The sequence below is a fragment of the Bufo bufo genome, chromosome 3 (genome assembly GCF_905171765.1).
Source record: "Bufo bufo chromosome 3, aBufBuf1.1, whole genome shotgun sequence".
Taxonomy (NCBI): Eukaryota; Metazoa; Chordata; class Amphibia; order Anura; family Bufonidae; genus Bufo; species Bufo bufo.
In genome coordinates this window covers 697,062,086-697,082,225 of record NC_053391.1, presented here as the reverse complement: position 1 = coordinate 697,082,225, position 20,140 = coordinate 697,062,086, and positions in this window count along the sequence as shown.

Below are 20,140 nucleotides of genomic sequence, written 5' to 3'. Positions count from 1 at the left end.
TAAAAATCAGTTTTGAGTAACTTGAGGGGTGTAGTTTCTACAATGGGGTCATTTATGGGGGGTTTCCACTTTGTAAGTCCCACAAAGTGACTTTAGACCTGAACTGGTCCTTAAAAAGTGGGTTTTGGAAATTTTCTGAAAAATTTTAAGAACTGCTTCTAAACTTCTAAGCCTTGTAACGTCCTAAAAAAATAAAATGACATTTCCAAAATGATGCCAACATAAAGTAGACATATGGGAAATGTTAAGTAATAAATATTTTATTAGGTATGACTTTCTGTTTTAGAAGCAGAGAAATGTAAATTTAGAAAATTGTGAATTTTTCAATTTTTTTTTTATAAATTTGGTACTTTTTCATAAATAAAGGTGAAATATATTGACTATCATGAAGTACAATATGTCACGAGAAAACAATCTCAGAATGGCTTGGATAAATAAAAGTGTTCCAAAGCTATTACAACATAAAGTGACGCATGTCAGATTTGTAAATATTGACCTGGACACTGGGGCATCAATGACCCTTGGTCATGAAAGGGTTAATTATGAGTGCTCATCAGGTCAGTTATAAATTGAGAGCAGGTGCTATTCAATATGGTAGGACCGGGTACTATACTGATAATATGAAGAAAAAAAGAAATTGGTTGATCCAGCTTGTATTCGTGGTAATCCAAAGGCTTTATTCAATATTCAATAAAATCCAGGTACAGGAATGCAGGTCTACATGTTTCGGGCACAATACAATCTTAGCCCTTACTCATGACAATTTCCAGTACACTGCAAGAGGTTTTTATAGAGAGGAGGGAGGGACTGACTTCCTCACCTGAAATAATCAGGCTGAGGTTCAACCACTCCCATCCGCAAATCAACACTCAATTTGGTTTCTGGAAAACTTTGGAAATTTCTCTGTGGTGCTATCAGAGTATGTGGTGGCTGTGGTGGACTTCCTCCTGAGACGAAATTATTTTATGTTTGATGGAAAGTTTTTCCTGCAGACATCGGGGGTGTCGATGGGGGCCAAGTTCTCTCCCTCCATCGCTAATATTTTTATGGCATGGTGGGAGAGGAGCTTTCTCCTCATCGACACCAACCCTTTCTCGGATCATGTGAGGTGGTATGGCCGTTACATCGACGACCTGATCTTTATCTGGTCGGGCGATGTGGCGGCCATACCGCTGTTCACGGATTATCTGAATTCATGTGTCAGTGGTATACAATTTACCGTTCAACACAGTACCAACAGCATTGAATTTTTAGATCTCAGACTCAGGGGAGACTCCGCCACAGCCTCCATATACACCAGCACACACAGAAAGCAAACAGCTGGTAATACACTATTGCATGCACAATCATGTCATCCCACACACACCATCAGGAATATACCTAAGGGAGAATTAATTAGAGCCAGAAGAAACTGCAGTGACGAGTCAGCCTACAGAACAGAGGCAGAAAACATTACTAAAAGATTGACACATAGGGCTTATTCACAAAAAATGTTGGATAAATGCAACAGAGAGGTATCAAACATTGACAGGAATTCATTACTAACTACAAATGTGAAAAAACACAATCATAATACCAGAGAGACACTGAACCATGAAAGAAAAAATATCTTTGTAACACAATATAGCAAAGAATACACCCAAATCTGTAATATTGTAAAAAAACACTTTCCGGTTCTGGCATGCGACAAAGCATGGGCAGCAATGGCACAAAAAGGCGTAAAATGTGCAGCCAGAAAAGCACCTACCATAGCCAGCTCAGTAAGTCCCTCCCTCTTTAGAAATGATAAATCTCGCTCTACCCAGAGTACATGGTTATCCATAAAAGGGAACTACAAATGTGGTCATTCCATTTGTGTTTGTTGCAAATACATGAAAATTAGCCAGAACTTTGAATCTACTGTTAATGGTCAGGTTTTTAAGATACACTCTTTTCTCAATTGTAATACCACCTTTGCCATTTACTGCATAACATGCACTAAATGCAAGTTGCAATATATAGGATGTACAACAAATGCCATAAAAACGCGCATTAGAAAACATATATCAGATATACCGCACTATGCAAACCGCAATGTATCTGCGGCAAGTCTCCACTTTGCCACAGTGCATGGTGGGGATATCTCATATATGTCAGCACAAGGTATCGAAAAAGTTAAAAAACCTTTAAGAGGTGGTGACAGAAAACGCAAACTTCTGAACAGAGAATCTTACTGGATTTTCCAGTTAGAAAGTCGCCAACCCCATGGTCTGAATAAAAAACTTGACCTTATCCTACAATATTGATCCTCAATTTATCGATCATATAGTATCCCTCCCTCTCTTATTTTCCTCACCCCGTTCCTTTACCATTACTATTATTTTTCTGAATATGCCATTGTTATTTCTTTGAACATATGTTTTTATGAATCACATAAATTTATGGTATGTTTTTAATTGAGTGTTGATTTGCGGATGGGAGTGGTTGAACCTCAGCCTGATTATTTCAGGTGAGGAAGTCAGTCCCTCCCTCCTCTCGATAAAAACCTCTTGCAGTGTACTGGAAATTGTCATGAGTAAGGGCTAAGATTGTATTGTGCCCGAAACATGTAGACCTGCATTCCTGTACCTGGATTTTATTGAATATTGAATAAAGCCTTTGGATTACCACGAATACAAGCTGGATCAACCAATTTCTTTTTTTCTTCATATTCTATTTCTCCTACTTCGGGTGAAGGAGCCGGTCCGTGCTATATCAGTGGAATCCTTGGCAGATGAGAGCTGCTCAAACCCCTGACTTTCACATATACTGATAATATATACACACTATAGCAGTAGTGGCGAACCTATGGCACTGGTGCCAGAGGCGGCACTCAGAGCCCTCTCTGTGGGCACCCGCACCCTGGGTAAAGTCTATGGTGTACCAATATGCCTCAGACTTTTCCTGCCATTCATCAGCGCAGGGTGCAATATGAACAGCACAGGCAGTTCATTGAATGCAGGCAGGATATTATAGCTAAATGATAAAGTGCATGGAAGATATACTATATTGGACTGTAGTATTCAGGTTACATTGTCGTGTTGGCGATGAAGTGGGTTTTGAGTTGCAGTTTGGGCACTTGGTCTGTAAAAGGTTCACCATCACTGCACTATAGTATATCCCATGCCTAGTGTCTATACACCCATGCTCTTTCAATCTTTTGCATGGGAATCTAGGCTCCGTAGGCATAGCGAGAGAGAATAGACTAGAGATCAAACAGTTATGAGGGGAAGGGGGTGTTGTATTTGTTGATTGGGCATATACAGAGATATTACCTCAGTATATGGATATTTGACAAAAATGGCTTATACGAGAGGTATTCATTTAGACCATTTGGTGTCACTGATTTAAGTCTGTATATCCATCTTGTTTCCGCCTTCAAGATCATTTTGTCCCAATCTCCACCCCTCCTTGGTTTAGGGACATGTTGAATGCCTATAAACTTAAGACAGGTGGTGTCTCCACCGTGGCACTGGTTGATATGACGTGCCACTGACGTATCTTTTTTATTTTGGACATCATTGACATGGTCTCTAATCCGACGCCTAAATTCTCTCTTTGTTTTGCCCACATAGTCAAAGGGGCAAGAGCATTGTGCCAGGTATACTACGCCCGTAGTCAGACAGTTCACAAGGTCATGAATGGTGTACTCTCTAAGTGTGTAGGAACCAGTGAAGGTCTTAGTTTTCAGAACCTGACTGCAGGCCGTACACCTACCACACTTAAACGTACCCAGAGGCTTCCTTGAAAGCCAGTTACCAGGATTCGAAGGAGGCTGGTAATGGCTATTAACCAGTCTGTCCCTTAGGCTTCTTCCCTACCTGTATGTTATCTGGGGATATGGTCCTATTATATCTTCTAGGTCTGGGTCTGCTTTTAGTATATCCCAGTACTTAGATAGCACCTGTCTGACCTCTTGATGAGCATCATCAAAGTACCTATGATCCGGGCAGTATTGGGGGATATGAACGACCCCATACTCTGTTTCTTAGGTATGAGGAACATATCTCTGTTCTCAGAGCATGCTGCTTCATAGGCTGTACGCAGGACTCCGTCAGGGTATCCCCTTTCCCTAAACCTGTTTCTTAGATCCCTGGCTTCACCCTTGAATTTCTTCATGGTTGAGCAGTTTCGACGGAGTCTAAGATATTGGCCCTTAGGGATGCCCTTTCGTAGGACATAGGGGTGGGCACTTTCCCAACGGAGCAGGCTATTTGTTGCCGTCTTTTTGCGGTAGACGGAGGTGATTATATTGTTATCCATACCTCTTTCTATTAACACATCAAGGAATGGTAGTGAATCATGATGATGTTCAGAGGTAAAGTTTAGACCGAGATCATTATCATTAATCACCTCCATGAATTTCGCAAACAAATCTTCAGTCCCTCTCCAGAGTACAAAAATGTCGTCTATGAACCTTAGCCACATAACTACCATATCTTGCCATTTATCCAGCCTCTCTGATCCGATATAGCTGGCTTCCCACCAGCCCAGGAGCAAATTTGCATACGACGGTGCACAGGAACTGCCCATTGCGGTACCCCTGAGCTGGTGGTAGTATCGGTCGTCAAAGATAAAGTAGTTCTTGGTTAGGCTAAAGTTCAATAGATCCAATGTAAACTGGTTGTGTAAAGACAGTCTCTTATCCCTCATTGATAGATAGCTTTCAACTGCTTTCAGGCCCAGATGGTGTTTAATTGAGCTATATAAAGCCTCAACATCTATGGAGACAAACATGGTTTTATCATCCATACATACGCCACTGAGTCTCAGTAGAAGATCAGAAGTGTCGCGTATGTATGATGGTAGTGATTCCACAAAGGGTCGAATAATTTTGTCGATGTAGATGCAGATGTTCTGCCCCAGGCTTCCAACCCCTGATACAATAGGGCGCTCTTTTAGTGGCCTAGTGCCCTTATGGATCTTGGGCGTGGAGTAAAAGGTAGCCGTGACTGGGAGTTTTGGGAGAAGGAAATCAAATTCTGCCTGGTCAATTAGCTTGTCCCTTAGTCCTTTAGTTAGAATTTGCCTCAGTTCTGAGAGAAAGGAGGGGCCAGGCTCCTGCGGTAATACTTCATATGATTCCCTGTCTTCCAGGATGTCTAGACACATATATTTGTATACACCCTGATCCATTATGACTAGGTTCCCCCCTTTGTCTGAGGCTTTTATTACTAGATTCTGGTCTTTTTCTAGACTCATTAGGGCTTTATATTCATGTTTACTCATATTAGATACTCCCCTGGTGGTATTGATTAATTCCAAGTCCCTAGAGACTAGTTTTTGGAAGATGGATACACTTGAATCTGGTAGAGGCGGCGGCATCTGGGTACTTTTCAATTTCTACTCCGTGAATGGACCCTCCGCTCTATCTCTCTCACCTTCCTCCAACAGATTGACAAGTGTACGTGTAGCCTCCCATTCCCGGGGGTTCATATTTAGCTCTTCAAACTTCTTACGGTCTTGAAGGCGAAAGTGTTTGTACCAGAGCAGTTTGCATGTGAATAGGGCAACGTCTTTACTCCACTCAAAAGTATCATATCTAACTGTGGGAACAAATGATAAGCCTTTACTCAAAAGGGATATGTCACTAGAGGACAGATTATGTGAGGAAAGGTTTATCATTTGCATTTTGCAAGTCGTGTTAGCTTGTCTTCCCCATGCGAAAGATTGAAAGACCATGGTGGATAGACACTAGGCATGGGATATACTATAGTGTGTATATATCATCAGTATAGTACCCGGTCCTACCATATTGAATAGCACCTGCTCTCAATTTATAACTGACCTGATGAGCACTCATAATTAAGCACTAGGATAGTATACTCAAATGTGTACTATTAATATAATATACTCAGTTATTCTTTTCAGTTTGTTCCTGGGCAACTGCTTCTTAGCTGCCAGGACAGACAGGGTTAATGTAATCTGGGCTTCTTTTCAGCCTGTCTGAATACCACCTTCTTTCCTCAACCCAATGCTCAGCCCAAAATGATACGATGCGATCGTAAACAAAGCCTTGCTGCACTGTGAATCAGCCGGGGACGCGGTGTTGGGTCCCCATGGTAATAATTCACGCCCACTGACCATGTCACTTCCGGCTAGCAACGGAGCGCAGCGAGCCCGGCCCTGCAAGAGGCGGTACCTCGTGACGGTTTGTCTCCATGCGGAATTGGCTGGCAGACACAGTGGGAGTAATCAGCGCGCGGCACACCCACAGGGCCCATTGGTAAACTGAAATGTAGGCTGAGGCGCGCGCATTTAAAGAGACTCCAGCGAATGAACACATTGCCACTGCCGCAACATACAAATGGAGCACAGCTACTGCTTATGGTGCTCCGACATCCATATCTCTGAAGAGCCAATCCTTTACTTGGTGAAACGCGTCGGATGATGGTACCGAAAAGATCGACTAGGGAGGTAAGAGTTTCGGGAACTTTAGCACAGGCCCGAGGTTCCAGAGGCTGGGGTCATCCTTTCAAGGACGAATGCCCCGATTACAGCCACTAAGGATTTCCTGCCCATAGACTAGGTGACACAGGGTGAGCACTTAGGGAGAGATACTTTCCTTATTACTAGCCCCCCCCCCGCCCCCCTGTATATAAGGAACCACACTAGGCCATTCATGTGCATATAGACCCTGTTCTCCCTCCCATATAGCGCAGTAGTTCACTCTACTTTAGTGTCTCATTTATTTTAGTAGAAATAAATAAAAGTTATATCTTAACTTCAAAACAATAAGGCATACTCAGTTCAGTATATATAAAGTATTATAATATAATTTATCATTTTGTTTCTAGTGTTTGACCTCTTACTCAATCTGTACCAACCCCCTGATGAACCTATGGTGGGGAAACGTGTCGGGGTGATTTATCTTTATAGAGTTAAGGTGGTAGGGATATCCAGGGCCCATCAGGTTTAGGCACGTGGACAGGGAAATCCCACCACAAGGGGTTGTCTCTGGGATAAGGCTATACTAGGGTCTGTATAGGGAAAATACCCCCAGACCTATACCTCACCACTTTCTGCCCCCTATCCCTCCCACTTTTTGTTTTTTCCTTTTTGTTTTCATTTTGTTTTATTGGTAGCAATACTGTGATCTGGTATCTAGTGGAATCGTATATATATCGTACCTGTTTTTGATTGATTGGGCATATGGGTTGTCCTACTGGTGACCCTCAACTATAGGTCCCGTTTTTAGTACTGATTCAATAAAATATGATGTTTTTAGAATCCTTGTTCTTTTTCTGGTTAGGACACCACTATTATCTATGGAATCTTCACTCTGTATACTTCCTAGCTTTTCTACTTCCTAAAAGATGTATACTGATCTTCTATGCCTGACCTCTGCCCGTTGACCATGCTAAACCTATCCTGCCCGCCCTGTCCTCTGCCTGTTCATTATACTGCCTGCCCCAACCTTTAGCCTGTTTACTGGATTGAACAACCTCTGCCTGCTCTGACCTTGACCTTGTCCACCTACTTTGATTCTGTCAGTTCCCTTTGGTACCCCACACCAGCGTCTCTTGACTGAGTTGGCTGTCACTGAACGAAGATAACCAAGAGACACCAACCTAGTGTTCCCCACTTATTAACAACCCTGTTTTGAAATTAACGGACCATGATCCTTCAGTGTCTGTCACTCCACCTAGTATCGCCCATGTCATGGTGCTGGGGGAGTTCATGGGCGGCACATGGACCAGTAGCATGGCTGTTCCTGGATGGTTCCCATGCTGAGCAGCCAATCCCTGGCTCATTAGCCAGTTGGAAAGGTGGGATGCTGAGCCATTGAGGTCTCTGTCTCAGCAATACATCACAGGTCTAGTATGGGGTATGTAAACCAGGCACTGACTCTAGGTCAGTGCCTGTGATTGCCTATAGTGTTCTAGCTGCCATTTGTCCTTCTGTGCTTTGAGCCTGAAACCTATTCCTGCTCATTAACCGCCTCCGGACCGCCTATCGCAGGATTGCGTTCCGGACGCGGCTGACTCAGGCACAATTACTCATCTACGCGTCATCTCGCGAGAGGCGAGATTTCCTGTGAATGTGCGCACACAGGGGCGCGCGTTCACAGGAACTGCAGGTAATCGAGAGGATCTGCAGCCTGCCTGTAACGGTCGCGTACACACACACACAGGGGAAAGGGAAGTGACCACTGCGCTCCACCCTTACCCCTGGCCCTGCCTACTTGCCTCGCGAGTCCTAATGACAGTGGACAACTGGACAGCAATCCCTAACTTGGAATAAGTGCAGGGATGACAGACAGACAAACAACAGGACGTGAACGGACCGAGTCAATACCAGGAAAGCTACAAAGTACAAATGGAGCAAGCAGAGAATTGTCAGGAGAAGCCGGGGTCATAAATACCAGGAGAGACGTGAAGTACCAAAGGAGTCAGCAGAGGATCGTCAGGAGGAGGCCGGGGTCAAATACCAGGAGAGCAGCAAAGTACACAAGGAGCAGGCAGAGGATCGTCAGGAATTCAGCAGGAGGTAAGTACGCCAGGAAAGACCAAATCACAGGTGGAACCTAAATTAATAGGCAACCTGTGGCCAGCAGGCTGCCTGTATTTATAGTGGGGAGTGAGGGTCATGTGACGTGGCCAGCGTCACATGACTGACAGACCAACCAGTCGAGCACCGAGTGATCAGCTCGGCGCTCAAGGCAGACTAGGAGCAGGGAGCCACCCAGCTAGTAAAGCCGCCCTGGGAATGAGGTCATTCCTCATTCCCAAAGCTAAGCAACAGTTCTGTGGGCAATGGGGGACCGAGTGCACCTTCGGAACCCCGTTACAGTACCCCCCCCTTTTACGAGGGGCCACCGGACCCAAGACTTCAGGCGATGGCTTTTCAGGGTGTTCTAAATGAAATTTTCGAACAAGTCTAGGAGCATGAACCTCCCTGGCAGGTACCCAAGATCTCTCTTCAGGTCCATACCCCTTCCAGTGAATCAGGTACTGCAAGGAATTACACACCTTCCTGACATCCACTATTTTAGACACCACTTACTCGACAGCATCATTAACAAGAACCGGCGGAGGCGAGGCTTTTGATGGTACTACCGGTTCAAAATATTTTTTAAGTAGAGACTTATGGAACACATTATGAATGTGGAATGACTCGGGCAGCTCCAACCTAAAAGATACCGGGTTAATCACCTCCGTGATCTTATATGGTCCAATAAAACGAGGAGTAAACTTTTTAGAATCTACCTTAAGAGAGAGATTCTTGGAGGACAACCATACCTTATCCCCAACCTGAAAATTCACCCCCCTTGAACGTCTCCTATCGGCCTTGAGTTCCTGAGAACTTTAAACCTTTTCTAAGTTCGATTGAACCCGGGCCCAAACTGTGCACAGTTCAGAGGAGAGCCTATCCGCCTCAGGGTTAGAGGAGGAGACGGATGACCCAGAATGAAAACGGGGATGGAAACCATGGTTACAAAAGAAAGGTGAAACCCCAGCAGAAGAATTGACACGGTTATTCAAAGCAAATTCAGCCAATGGAAGAAATTTCACCCATAATTGCTGGTCATCAGCAACATACGACCTCAAGAATTGTTCGACAGACTGATTAAGGCGTTCAGTCTGCCCATTACTCTCAGGGTGGTAGGCAGAGGAAAAAGACAAAAAAAAATTACATTTTTGACAGAAGGCCCTCCAGAATTTGGACACAAACTGCACACCCCTGTCAGAAACAATATTTTCCAGGATACCATGCAATCGAACAATTTCTTTCACAAAAATAGACGCCAGGGTTTTGGCATTCGATAGTTTAGACAGGGGAATGAAATGGACCATCTTGCTAAACCTATCGACCACTACCCAAACTACAGTCTTACCCTCCGCCGGCGGTAGGTCAGTTATAAAGTCCATCGAGATATGGGACCAGGGTCTACTGGGAATGGGTAGGGGTCGTAGGTTACCAGCAGGGCGATTCCTAGGTGTCTTGGACCTGGCACAAACCTCACAGGCTGACACGTAGGACTTTTTATCCCTAGTTAGAGTGGGCCAACACCCGGATGTCCACAAAAGGCAGAATCGTGACACTCACCCAACAGCTGGAGACTAAATTGTACGGGAACAAACAACTTATCTGTTGGGGTGGATACCGGTGCCAGATGTTGTTCAGACCTAATGCGAGCCGAGATATCCTGGGTAAGAGCTGCTAAGAAGATTTTTGCTGGTAGGATAGATTCAGGTGGTACCTCAGTAGGTTGAAAAGCCTGGAAGCTCCGAGATAATGCGTCCGCCTTCACATTTTTACTTCCCGGCCTGAACGTGATGGAAAAATCAAAACGAGTAAAAAACAGAGCCAATCTGGCTTGACGGGGATTCAACCTCTTAGCAGACTCGAGAAACATAAGGTTTTTATGGTCAGTGACAACAGTTACACAATGTCTTGCCCCCTCCAGAAAATGTCTCCACTCCTCAAATGCCCATTTAATGGCCAGCAGCTCCCTACTCCCTATGTCATAGTTTCTCTCCGTAGGAGAGAATTTCCTGGAGAAGAAGGCACATGGTCTCAGATTAGTGAGGCTAGCAGGACCTTGTGAAAGGACTGCTCCTGCGCCGTCCTCGGACGCATCCACCTCCACAATAAAAGGTCTCTCCTGATCAGGCTGGATCAGAATGGGAGCGCTACTGAATGCCTTTTTTAATTTTTCAAATGAAGAAATGGCCTCAGTAGACCAATTCTCCAAATCCGCCCCTTTCTTAGTAAGGTCGGTCAACGGTTTAGCAATTACGGAAAAATTCATAATAAATTTACGATAGTAATTGGCGAAACCTAAGAACCGTTGTAAGGCCTTTAAGGATGAAGGTCTTACCCATTCCTTAATTGCTAGTACCTTACCAGGATCCATCTTGAAGGCGTGAGGAGTCAGAACATGCCCTAGAAACAGAATCTCCTGTACACCAAAGACACATTTCTCTTGTTTAGCGGATAGCTGATTCTCCCTCAACACCTCTAATACTTGTTGTCACTACCAGAGCTTTGGGACGTTCTCACAGCTCTGTTTCTCCACCCCTGTGATGATGTCACTACTAGAGCTGGGAGGAGTTCTCACTGCTCTGTTTACTTTTGGTTTCCTTCCTCCCAGCTGTTCCTCATGCGTTTGATTTCCCTCTCTTTATATCACCCCTCCTCCTATTGTAGGGCGTGGATTACAGTTCTCATTTCAGTTGTAGCTTTTGCTTTAGTATCTTCACTTGTAGCTATCAGTTCACTGGACCTGTGTTCTGCTGCAGCAAGCACTCCGGATATTGCCAGCTGTCCTTGGATCCGTCTTCTCTGCGGCTGCAACACCTTCAGCTAAGTGTACAGACATTGTTGTGTACCTGATTATTTTCTGACTGGATCTGAGGTGTCCACGGTTCCCTCCATATACTGAGTAGGGCACCGGTGGCCGTGCCCCTTCCACTATTGTAGGGGTTACAGTGGTCATCAGTCTTAGGCACGTGGGCATGCCTCGTTCCGCCATTTGGATCCGGGCATGTGCTTTAGCAGCATAGGGAGAGCTTTGAGGGTCGGACAGGGGTCACCCTTTATCCTCCCTAGTTTGGGTCCGGTCGGTAGCTCTTTTACTGTGTATACTATTGTTGCTCACATACAGCCGTGACATTATAATCCACCAAAAGCGTCCTTTTTTGACATGGATCCGCTTTCTGGCCTGGTTGACCGCATGCAGGGTCTTTCTTTGGAAGTAGCGGATCTCCGTCAATCTATGACTCAGCTTCAAGCATTGGGCTCTGCTCCGGCTCATGGAGTCTGTTGCGAGCCAAAGGTCTCACTTCCGGAAACGTTCTCCGGGGGCAGTGAGAATTTTGTTCGCTTCAGAGAGGCATGCAAACTCCATTTTTGCTTGTGTCCCCACTCCTCTAATAATCAGGAGCAGAGGGTGAGGATTGTCATCTCCCTGCTCAGGGGTAATGCTCAGACTTGGGCTTTTTCGCTGCCATCAGGGGATCCCTCCCTTCGATCCGTGGAAAGAATTTTTGTGGCCCTGGGGCAGATTTATGATGACCCGGATCGTGTTGCTCTGGCCGAATCTAACTTACGTGTTTTATGCCAGAACAAACTGTCTGCGGAGCTTTATTGTTCTGAATTTCGGAGATGGGCAGCTGATTCGGGTTGGAATGATGCTGCACTCCGGAGTCAGTTCTGTCATGGTCTCTCAGAGAGATTGAAAGATGCGTTTGCTTTCCATGAGAGACCAACGTCCTTAGAGTCTGCCATGTCATTGGCGGTACGCCTTGACAGGCGTCTAAGAGAAAGAAACGAGACCTCTCTGTCCAGCCATTGTCAGTCTAGGGGCAGTGGTGCGGACTCATTCAGTGTGCAGGGGCCTCATCCTTTCTCGCTCCCCTCTGAGGAGGAGCCCATGCAGCTAAATCGACTTGCCCCTGATAAAAGAGGATTTAGTCCTCAGAGTATGGTGTGTTTTTGTTGTGGGGGCATAGGTCATTTGGCAAATGTTTGTCCGTCTAGGAGATTCTTGAACTGTACTAAGAGTGATAATAAGGCAAAGTTGATGTAGGAATTGATGCTTTTCCTCTGACCTGCAGTTCCTGTTTTCTCCTGTCTGCCAGGGTGGCGCTAGAGAGCAAAGTCATTTCTTGTGAGATTTTTGTCGATAGTGGAGCGGCCGTCAATCTTATTGACACTCAATTTGTAGCCATGCATGGTTTTCAGGTTTGCACATTAGAAAAGGATATACCTGTTTTTGCTATTGACTATGCTCCACTCTCACAGAGATCTCTGAAGGGCATTGTTCACAATATCCGGCTAGCTGTAGGTGACACTCATGTGGAGGATATATCTTGTTTTGTCCTTAACGGATTGCCTTCTCCTCTAGTTTTGGGGTTACCCTGGCTCACTAGACATAACCCCACTATTGATTGGCAAGGAAGGCAAATAAATGAGTGGAGTGACTTTTGTAGAGAGAATTGTCTCACAGCGACTTTTGCAGAGGTGTCTACTAAAACTGTGCCATCATTTCTCTCTGATTTCTCGGACGTGTTTTCCGAGAGCGGTGTTCAGGAGCTACCTCCTCACCGGGAGTTTGACTGTCCCATTAACCTCATTCCCGGCGCCAAGCTGCCAAAAGCACGCCTCTACAATCTCTCACAACCGGAAAGAATCGCAATGCAAACTTATATCTCTGAGAGTCTCGAGAAGGGGCATATTCGTCCCTCAAAGTCACCTGTGGCCGCGGGTTTTTTTTTTTGTTAAAAAAAAAGATGGCTCTCTGAGACCTTGCCTAGATTTTAGGGAGCTGAACCGTATCACGATTCGCGATCCCTATCCCCTTCCTCTGATCCCGGACCTCTTCAACCAAATTGTTGGGGCCAAGGTGTTTTCCAAATTGGATTTGAGAGGCGCGTGCAACCTGGTCAGGGTCAGAGAGGGGGATGAATGGAAAATAACCCTAATACCCCTAACGGGCATTTCGAGAATCTCGTTATGCCTTTCGGCCTGATGAATGCTCCGGCCGTCTTTCAGCATTTTGTTAATAGTATTTTCTACCATTTAATGGGGAAATTTGTATTGGTGTATCTTGATGATATTTTGATTTTTTCCCCTGATGTTCAGACCCATCAGGATCATCTTTTTCAGGTTCTGCAGATTCTGCGGGAAAATAAATTGTACGCCAAGCTGGAGAAATGTCTTTTTATGGTATCGGAGATTCAATTTCTGGGTTTTCTCCTCTCTGCTTCTGGTTTTCGCATGGATCCGGAGAAGGTCCGTGCTGTACTTGAGTGGGAGCTTCCTGAGAATCAGAAGGCATTGATGCGCTTTCTGGGTTTTGCGAACTATTACAGAAAGTTCATTTTGAATTATTCCTCTGTTGTCAAACCCCTCACTGACATGACAAAAAAGGGGGCAGATTTTTCCTCTTGGTCGGAGGAGGCGCTTGCAGCCTTTTCTAAGATTAAAGAGAGTTTTGCGTCTGCTCCCGTCTTGGTGCATCCCGATGTTTCCTTACCTTTTATTGTTGAGGTGGATGCTTCCGAGGTGGGTGTGGGTGCGGTTTTGTCCCAGGGCCCTTCTCCTGCCAAATGGCGACCCTGTGCCTTTTTCTCTAAAAAACTCTCCCCGGCAGAGAGAAACTATGATGTGGGAGATAGGGAGTTGTTGGCCATCAAGTTGGCTTTCGAGGAATGGCGCCATTGGTTGGAGGGAGCCAGGCACCCTATCACCGTTTTTACCGACCATAAGAATCTGGCATACTTGGAGTCGGCCAGGCGTATGAATCCGAGACAGGCCAGATGGTCTCTGTTCTTCTCCAGATTCAATTTTGTCGTTACATTCCGACCTGGGATAAAAAATGTGAAGGCTGATGCTCTCTCTCGCTGTTTTCCGGGAGAAGGAAACTCCGAGGACCCGGGTCCCATTTTGGCGGAGGGGGTAGTTGTTTCTGCTCTATATTCCGATTTGGAGGCCGAGGTCCAGGCTGCCCAGACTGAGGCACCTGCCCGTTGTCCTTCTGGGAAGTTGTTCGTGCCTCCTGAGCTACGTCACAAACTCTTTAAGGAGCATCATGATACGGTTCTTGCTGGTCACCCCGGGAGTAGAGCCACGGTAGATCTCATTGCTCGGAGATTTTGGTGGCCGGCTCTTCGTAAGTCGGTGGAGGGTTTTGTGGCTGCTTGTGAGACGTGCGCTCGCTCTAAGGTCCCTCGTTCACGGCCTTCAGGTTCCCTTCTCCCGTTACCCATACCTTCCCGTCCTTGGACACACCTGTCCATGGACTTTATCACGGATCTTCCTCGTTCCTCGGGGAAGTCGGTGATCCTGGTGGTGGTGGACCGTTTTAGCAAGATGGCTCATTTCGTACCTTTCCCTGGTTTACCCAATGCTAAAACGTTGGCGCAAGCTTTTGTCGACCATATTGTTAAATTGCACGGCATTCCCTCTGATATTGTTTCCGATAGAGGCACGCAGTTTGTCTCCAGGTTCTGGAAGGCTTTCTGTTCTCGCCTGGGGGTTCGACTGTCCTTCTCTTCTGCTTTTTACCCGCAGTCGAATGGTCAGACTGAGCGCCTCAATCAGAATCTGGAGACATATTTGCGCTGTTTTGTGGCAGAGAACCAGGAGGATTGGTGTTCATTTCTCCCTCTTGCTGAGTTTGCTCTGAACAACCGTCGTCAGGAATCTTCTGATAAGTCACCATTCTTTGGTGCATATGGGTTCCATCCGCAGTTTGGGACATTCTCGGGAGGGGCTCTTTCTGGTTTACCTGAGGAGGAGAGATTTTCCTCGTCTTTGTCTACCATTTGGCAAAAGATTCAGAGTAATCCTAAAAAGATGAGTGAGAGGTATAGGCGTGTGGCTGATAAGAGACGTGTGCCTGGTCCGGACCTGGGTGTGGGTGATCTGGTGTGGTTGTCTACAAGAAACATTAAACTGAAGGTTCCCTCCTGGAAATTGGGTCCCAAGTTCATTGGGCCTTATAAAATCTTGTCAGTCATCAATCCTGTTGCCTTCCGTCTTGATCTTCCACGGGTTTGGAAGATACATAATGTATTTCACAGATCTCTCTTAAAACCATATGTCCAGCCCACGGTACCCTCCTCTTTGCCTCCTCCTCCGATTTTGGTTGATGGCAATCTGGAGTTTGAGGTTTCCAGAATTGTGGACTCTCGCATTGTCCGCGGTTCTCTTCAGTACCTCGTTCATTGGAAGGGTTATGGTCCTGAGGAGAGGATGTGGGTTCCGGTGTCGGACATTAAAGCCACTCGCCTCATCAGGGCATTTCATAGGGCTCATCCTGAGAAGGTGGGTCCTGGGTGTCCGGAGTCCACCCGTAGAGGGGGGGTACTGTCACTACCAGAGCTTTGGGACGTTCTCACAGCTCTGTTTCTCCACCCCTGTGATGATGTCACTACTAGAGCTGGGAGGAGTTCTCACTGCTCTGTTTACTTTTGGTTTCCTTCCTCCCAGCTGTTCCTCATGCGTTTGATTTCCCTCTCTTTATATCACCCCTCCTCCTATTGTAGGGCGTGGATTACAGTTCTCATTTCAGTTGTAGCTTTTGCTTTAGTATCTTCACTTGTAGCTATCAGTTCACTGGACCTGTGTTCTGCTGCAGCAAGCACTCCGGATATTGCCAGCTGTCCTTGGATCCGTCTTCTCTGCGGCTGCAACACCTTCAGCTAAGTGTACAGACATTGTTGTGTACCTGATTATTTTCTGACTGGATCTGAGGTGGCCACGGTTCCCTCCATATACTGAGTAGGGCACCGGTGGCCGTGCCCCTTCCACTATTGTAGGGGTTACAGTGGTCATCAGTCTTAGGCACGTGGGCATGCCTCGTTCCGCCATTTGGATCCGGGCATGTGCTTTAGCAGCATAGGGAGAGCTTTGAGGGTCGGACAGGGGTCACCCTTTATCCTCCCTAGTTTGGGTCCGGTCAGTAGCTCTTTTACTGTGTATACTATTGTTGCTCACATACAGCCGTGACACTTGTTTAACATGAGACACATGAGATTCGAAGTCAGGGGAGAATATCAAAATGTCGTCAAGATAGACAATAACAAATTTACCTAAGAACTCCCTAAGAATGTCATTCATGAAGTTTTGGAACACAGCTGGGGCATTGCTGAGTCCAAAAGGCATCACCTGATATTCAAAGTGTCCTACCGGAGTATTGAACGCCGTCTTCCATTTGTCTCCCTCCTTGATTCGGATTAGATTGTATGCCCCTTTCAGGTCAATTTTGGAAAACCAGGTTGCCCCCAGAACCTGGTTAAATAAATCCGGAATCAATGGGAGAGAGTATCTATTCTGGACAGTGATTTTATTTAATCTCCGGTAATCGATACATGGCCTAAGACCACCATATTTTTTCTTAACGAAGAAAAACCCCACCCCCATAGGAGAGACAGAAGGTCTAATATGCCCTTTACCAAGGCTCTCCTAAATATAATCTTCGATGGCCTTGCGTTCGGGCATAGAAAGATTATAAATTCGTCCTTTAGGAAACTTGGCCCCCTCTACTAGCTCTATGGTACAATCATAAGGTCTATGGGGGGGTAGAACCTCCGGGGTTGGTGATGAGAATACATCAGAATATTCTCTAACAACAGAGGGTAAAGTATCAGACTTTACTGAGACCCCAGCCTGTACCACGGACAAGCACGAGTCACACTTAGGCCCCCATCTCACCAACTCCCCATTGGACCAATCTATAGTGAGGTTATGTAGTCGGAGCCAAGGCAACCCTAGTACCACCTCAGCAGGTAGGTTCTCCAGGACTAGAAGCGAACATCTCTCTGAGTGGCACACACCCACGGTTAGAGAAATCTCCGAGGTACATAAGCTCACCGTACCACCAATAAGAGGAGTAGCATCAATAGCCATGACATGGATAGGAGTTGGTAAGGCAAACATAGGAATACCCAATCTTACAGCATACTCAGAGTCAATAAAGCTAGCCGCTGAGCCAGAATCAATAAAAGCCTTACCCGGCCATTTATCTACTCCCAGAGAAATCGTAATGGGTACCGAAAGCTTACATTTAGAAAATTCAGGGTGTACCTGGTCTTTAGGTTGCCTTGCCTTAGGAGACTTGACAGAGAGGACCTTCTTAGGACACTGGTTGATCCAATGGTCAGGATCTCCACAGTAAAAGCATTCTCCACGTCTGCGGCGAAGATTCCCTCGGGTCATGCCAACCTGCATGGGTTCCTCGGTGGAGACCTCAGCATTGTCTCTGGGATAGGCCTCTGGCTGGACCACTATCTGGGAAGAGAACTGTTGTTCCTGTCGTCTCTCTCTAACCCGTCGGTCAAGTCGGACAACAAGTGTCATCATCTCCTCTAAGGTCTCTGGAAGTTGATAACTGACCAGAAGATCCTTTAATTTATCAGACAGACCTGACCTGAACTGACTCTTCAGGGCTGGTTCGTTCCATCCTGAGGGGACACACCACCTTCTGAATTGGGTGCAATAATCCTCCGCTGGTAAATTGCCCTGAACCAGTGCCTTTAGAGCCGTCTCGGCTACTAGAGCCCTGTCTGGTTCATCATAGAGGGTACCCAGGGCCTGAAAGAACCCCTCCACAGAATATAAACAACTGGCGCCAGCAGGTAAAGAGAACGCCCAGTCCTGGGGATCACCCTGCAATTGGGAAATGATAATGCCCACGCGTTGACTCTCGGGGCCCGAGGACACGGGGCGCAAACGGAAGTAAAGTTTACAACTCTCCTTAAAAGAGATAAACTTCTTCCGGTCTCCAGAAAAGGGTTCTGGGAGCTTAATCTGGGGCTCAAAATGCGGACTGGAGGCCTGAGAAGTGGAAGAACCTTGGTCACCAGAGGATTCATAATACAGTGGTTATTGGGCCTGTTAATCTGTAACGGTCGCGTACACACACACACACACAGGGGAAAGGGAAGTGACCACTGCGCTCCACCCTTTCCCCTGGCCCTGCCTACTTGCCTCGCGAGTCCTAATGACAGGGGACAACTGGACGGCAATCCCTAACTTGGAATAAGTGCAGGGATGACAGACAGACAAACAACAGGACGTGAACGGACCGAGTCAATACCAGGAAAGCTACAAAGTACAAATGGAGCAAGCAGAGAATTGTCAGGAGAAGTCGGGGTCATAAATACCAGGAGAGACGTGAAGTACCAAAGGAGTCAGCAGAGGATCGTCAGGAGGAGGCTGGGGTCAAATACCAGGAAAGCAGCAAAGTACACAAGGAGCAGGCAGAGGATCGTCAGGAAAGTACGCCAGGAAAGACCAAATCACAGGTGGAACCTAAATTAACAGGCAACCTGTGGCCAGCAGGCTGCCTGTATTTATAGTGGGGAGTGAGGCTCATGTGACGTGGCCAGCGTCACATGACTGACAGACCAACCAGTCGAGCACCGAGTGATCAGCTCGGCGCTCAAGGCAGACTAGGAGCAGGGAGCCACCCAGCTAGTAAAGCTGCCCTGGGAATGAGGTCAAACACAGATCCTCATTCCCAAAGCTAAGAAACAGTTCTGTGGGCAATGGGGGACCGAGTGCACCTTCGGAACCCCGTTACACTGCCAGCGGCGATCATTCGCTGGCAGGCTGTAGATGCGATTTTTTTAACCTCTTAAAGGTATATTAGACGCTGTTTTGATAACAGCGTCTAATATACCTGCTACCTGGTCCTCTGGTGGTCCCTTTTGGTTGGATCGACCTCCAGAGGACACAGGCAGCTCTGTAAAGTAGCACCAAACACCACTACACTACACCCCCCCGGTCACTTATTAACCCCTTATTAACCCCTGATCACCCCATATAGACTCCCTGATCACCCCCCTGTCACTGATCACCCCCCTGTCATTGATCACCCCCCTGTAAGGCTCCATTCAGACGTCCGTATGTGTTTTGTGGAAAGCACATTGCCAGTGTCCGTGTTTTGTGGATCCGCGGTGTCCGTGTTTTGCAGATCCGCGGATCCGCAAAACACATACGGACGTCTGAATGGAGCCTTACAGGGGGGTGATCACCCCATATAGAACAGAAAAAAATGCGTAGTAGGACAGCACCACTTACTTGTTATAAGCTCAAAAATACTTAGCGGCGGTGCTCGTGGCGTCAGGTCTCGGCCTCAGAGACCCCCAGAGTTTACCAGTAAAAATGAAGATAGTCACGGCACTCCAAAAGCTTCCTTAGTCAGTGTTCTTTATTCCACCAAAAGTACAGCAGCAACGTTTCGACAATAGTCTTTATCAAGCTACATAAAAGTTTACAAGTGACCCACACTACATTTTATAAGGGTATCAATTACTCAGTGGGTGTGTTCCAAACAAAAAACCCGCCCCCTCTCAGGTATAAACAATCATATAATCCAATATACATAATACAACATAAATTAACATCCACAGTGTCTAGTAATATAAGGCATACCAGGTGTTGATACGGAGGCTCCTAATCTTTAGCGTGTCCATGGTGTTCGGCGTCTTCCGCATACAACTGCGGCTGCGCGAGTATCCAGACGGGATTCACATACATCACATGGTCGACAGACCGGTCATGTGATCAATGACGTTCCTGTTGGTCATCTGACTAGTGACGCGCCTTAGCGTCTAATTGCTGTCATGGAAACCACAGGTCCTACACAGATAATCTATTGTCCCGT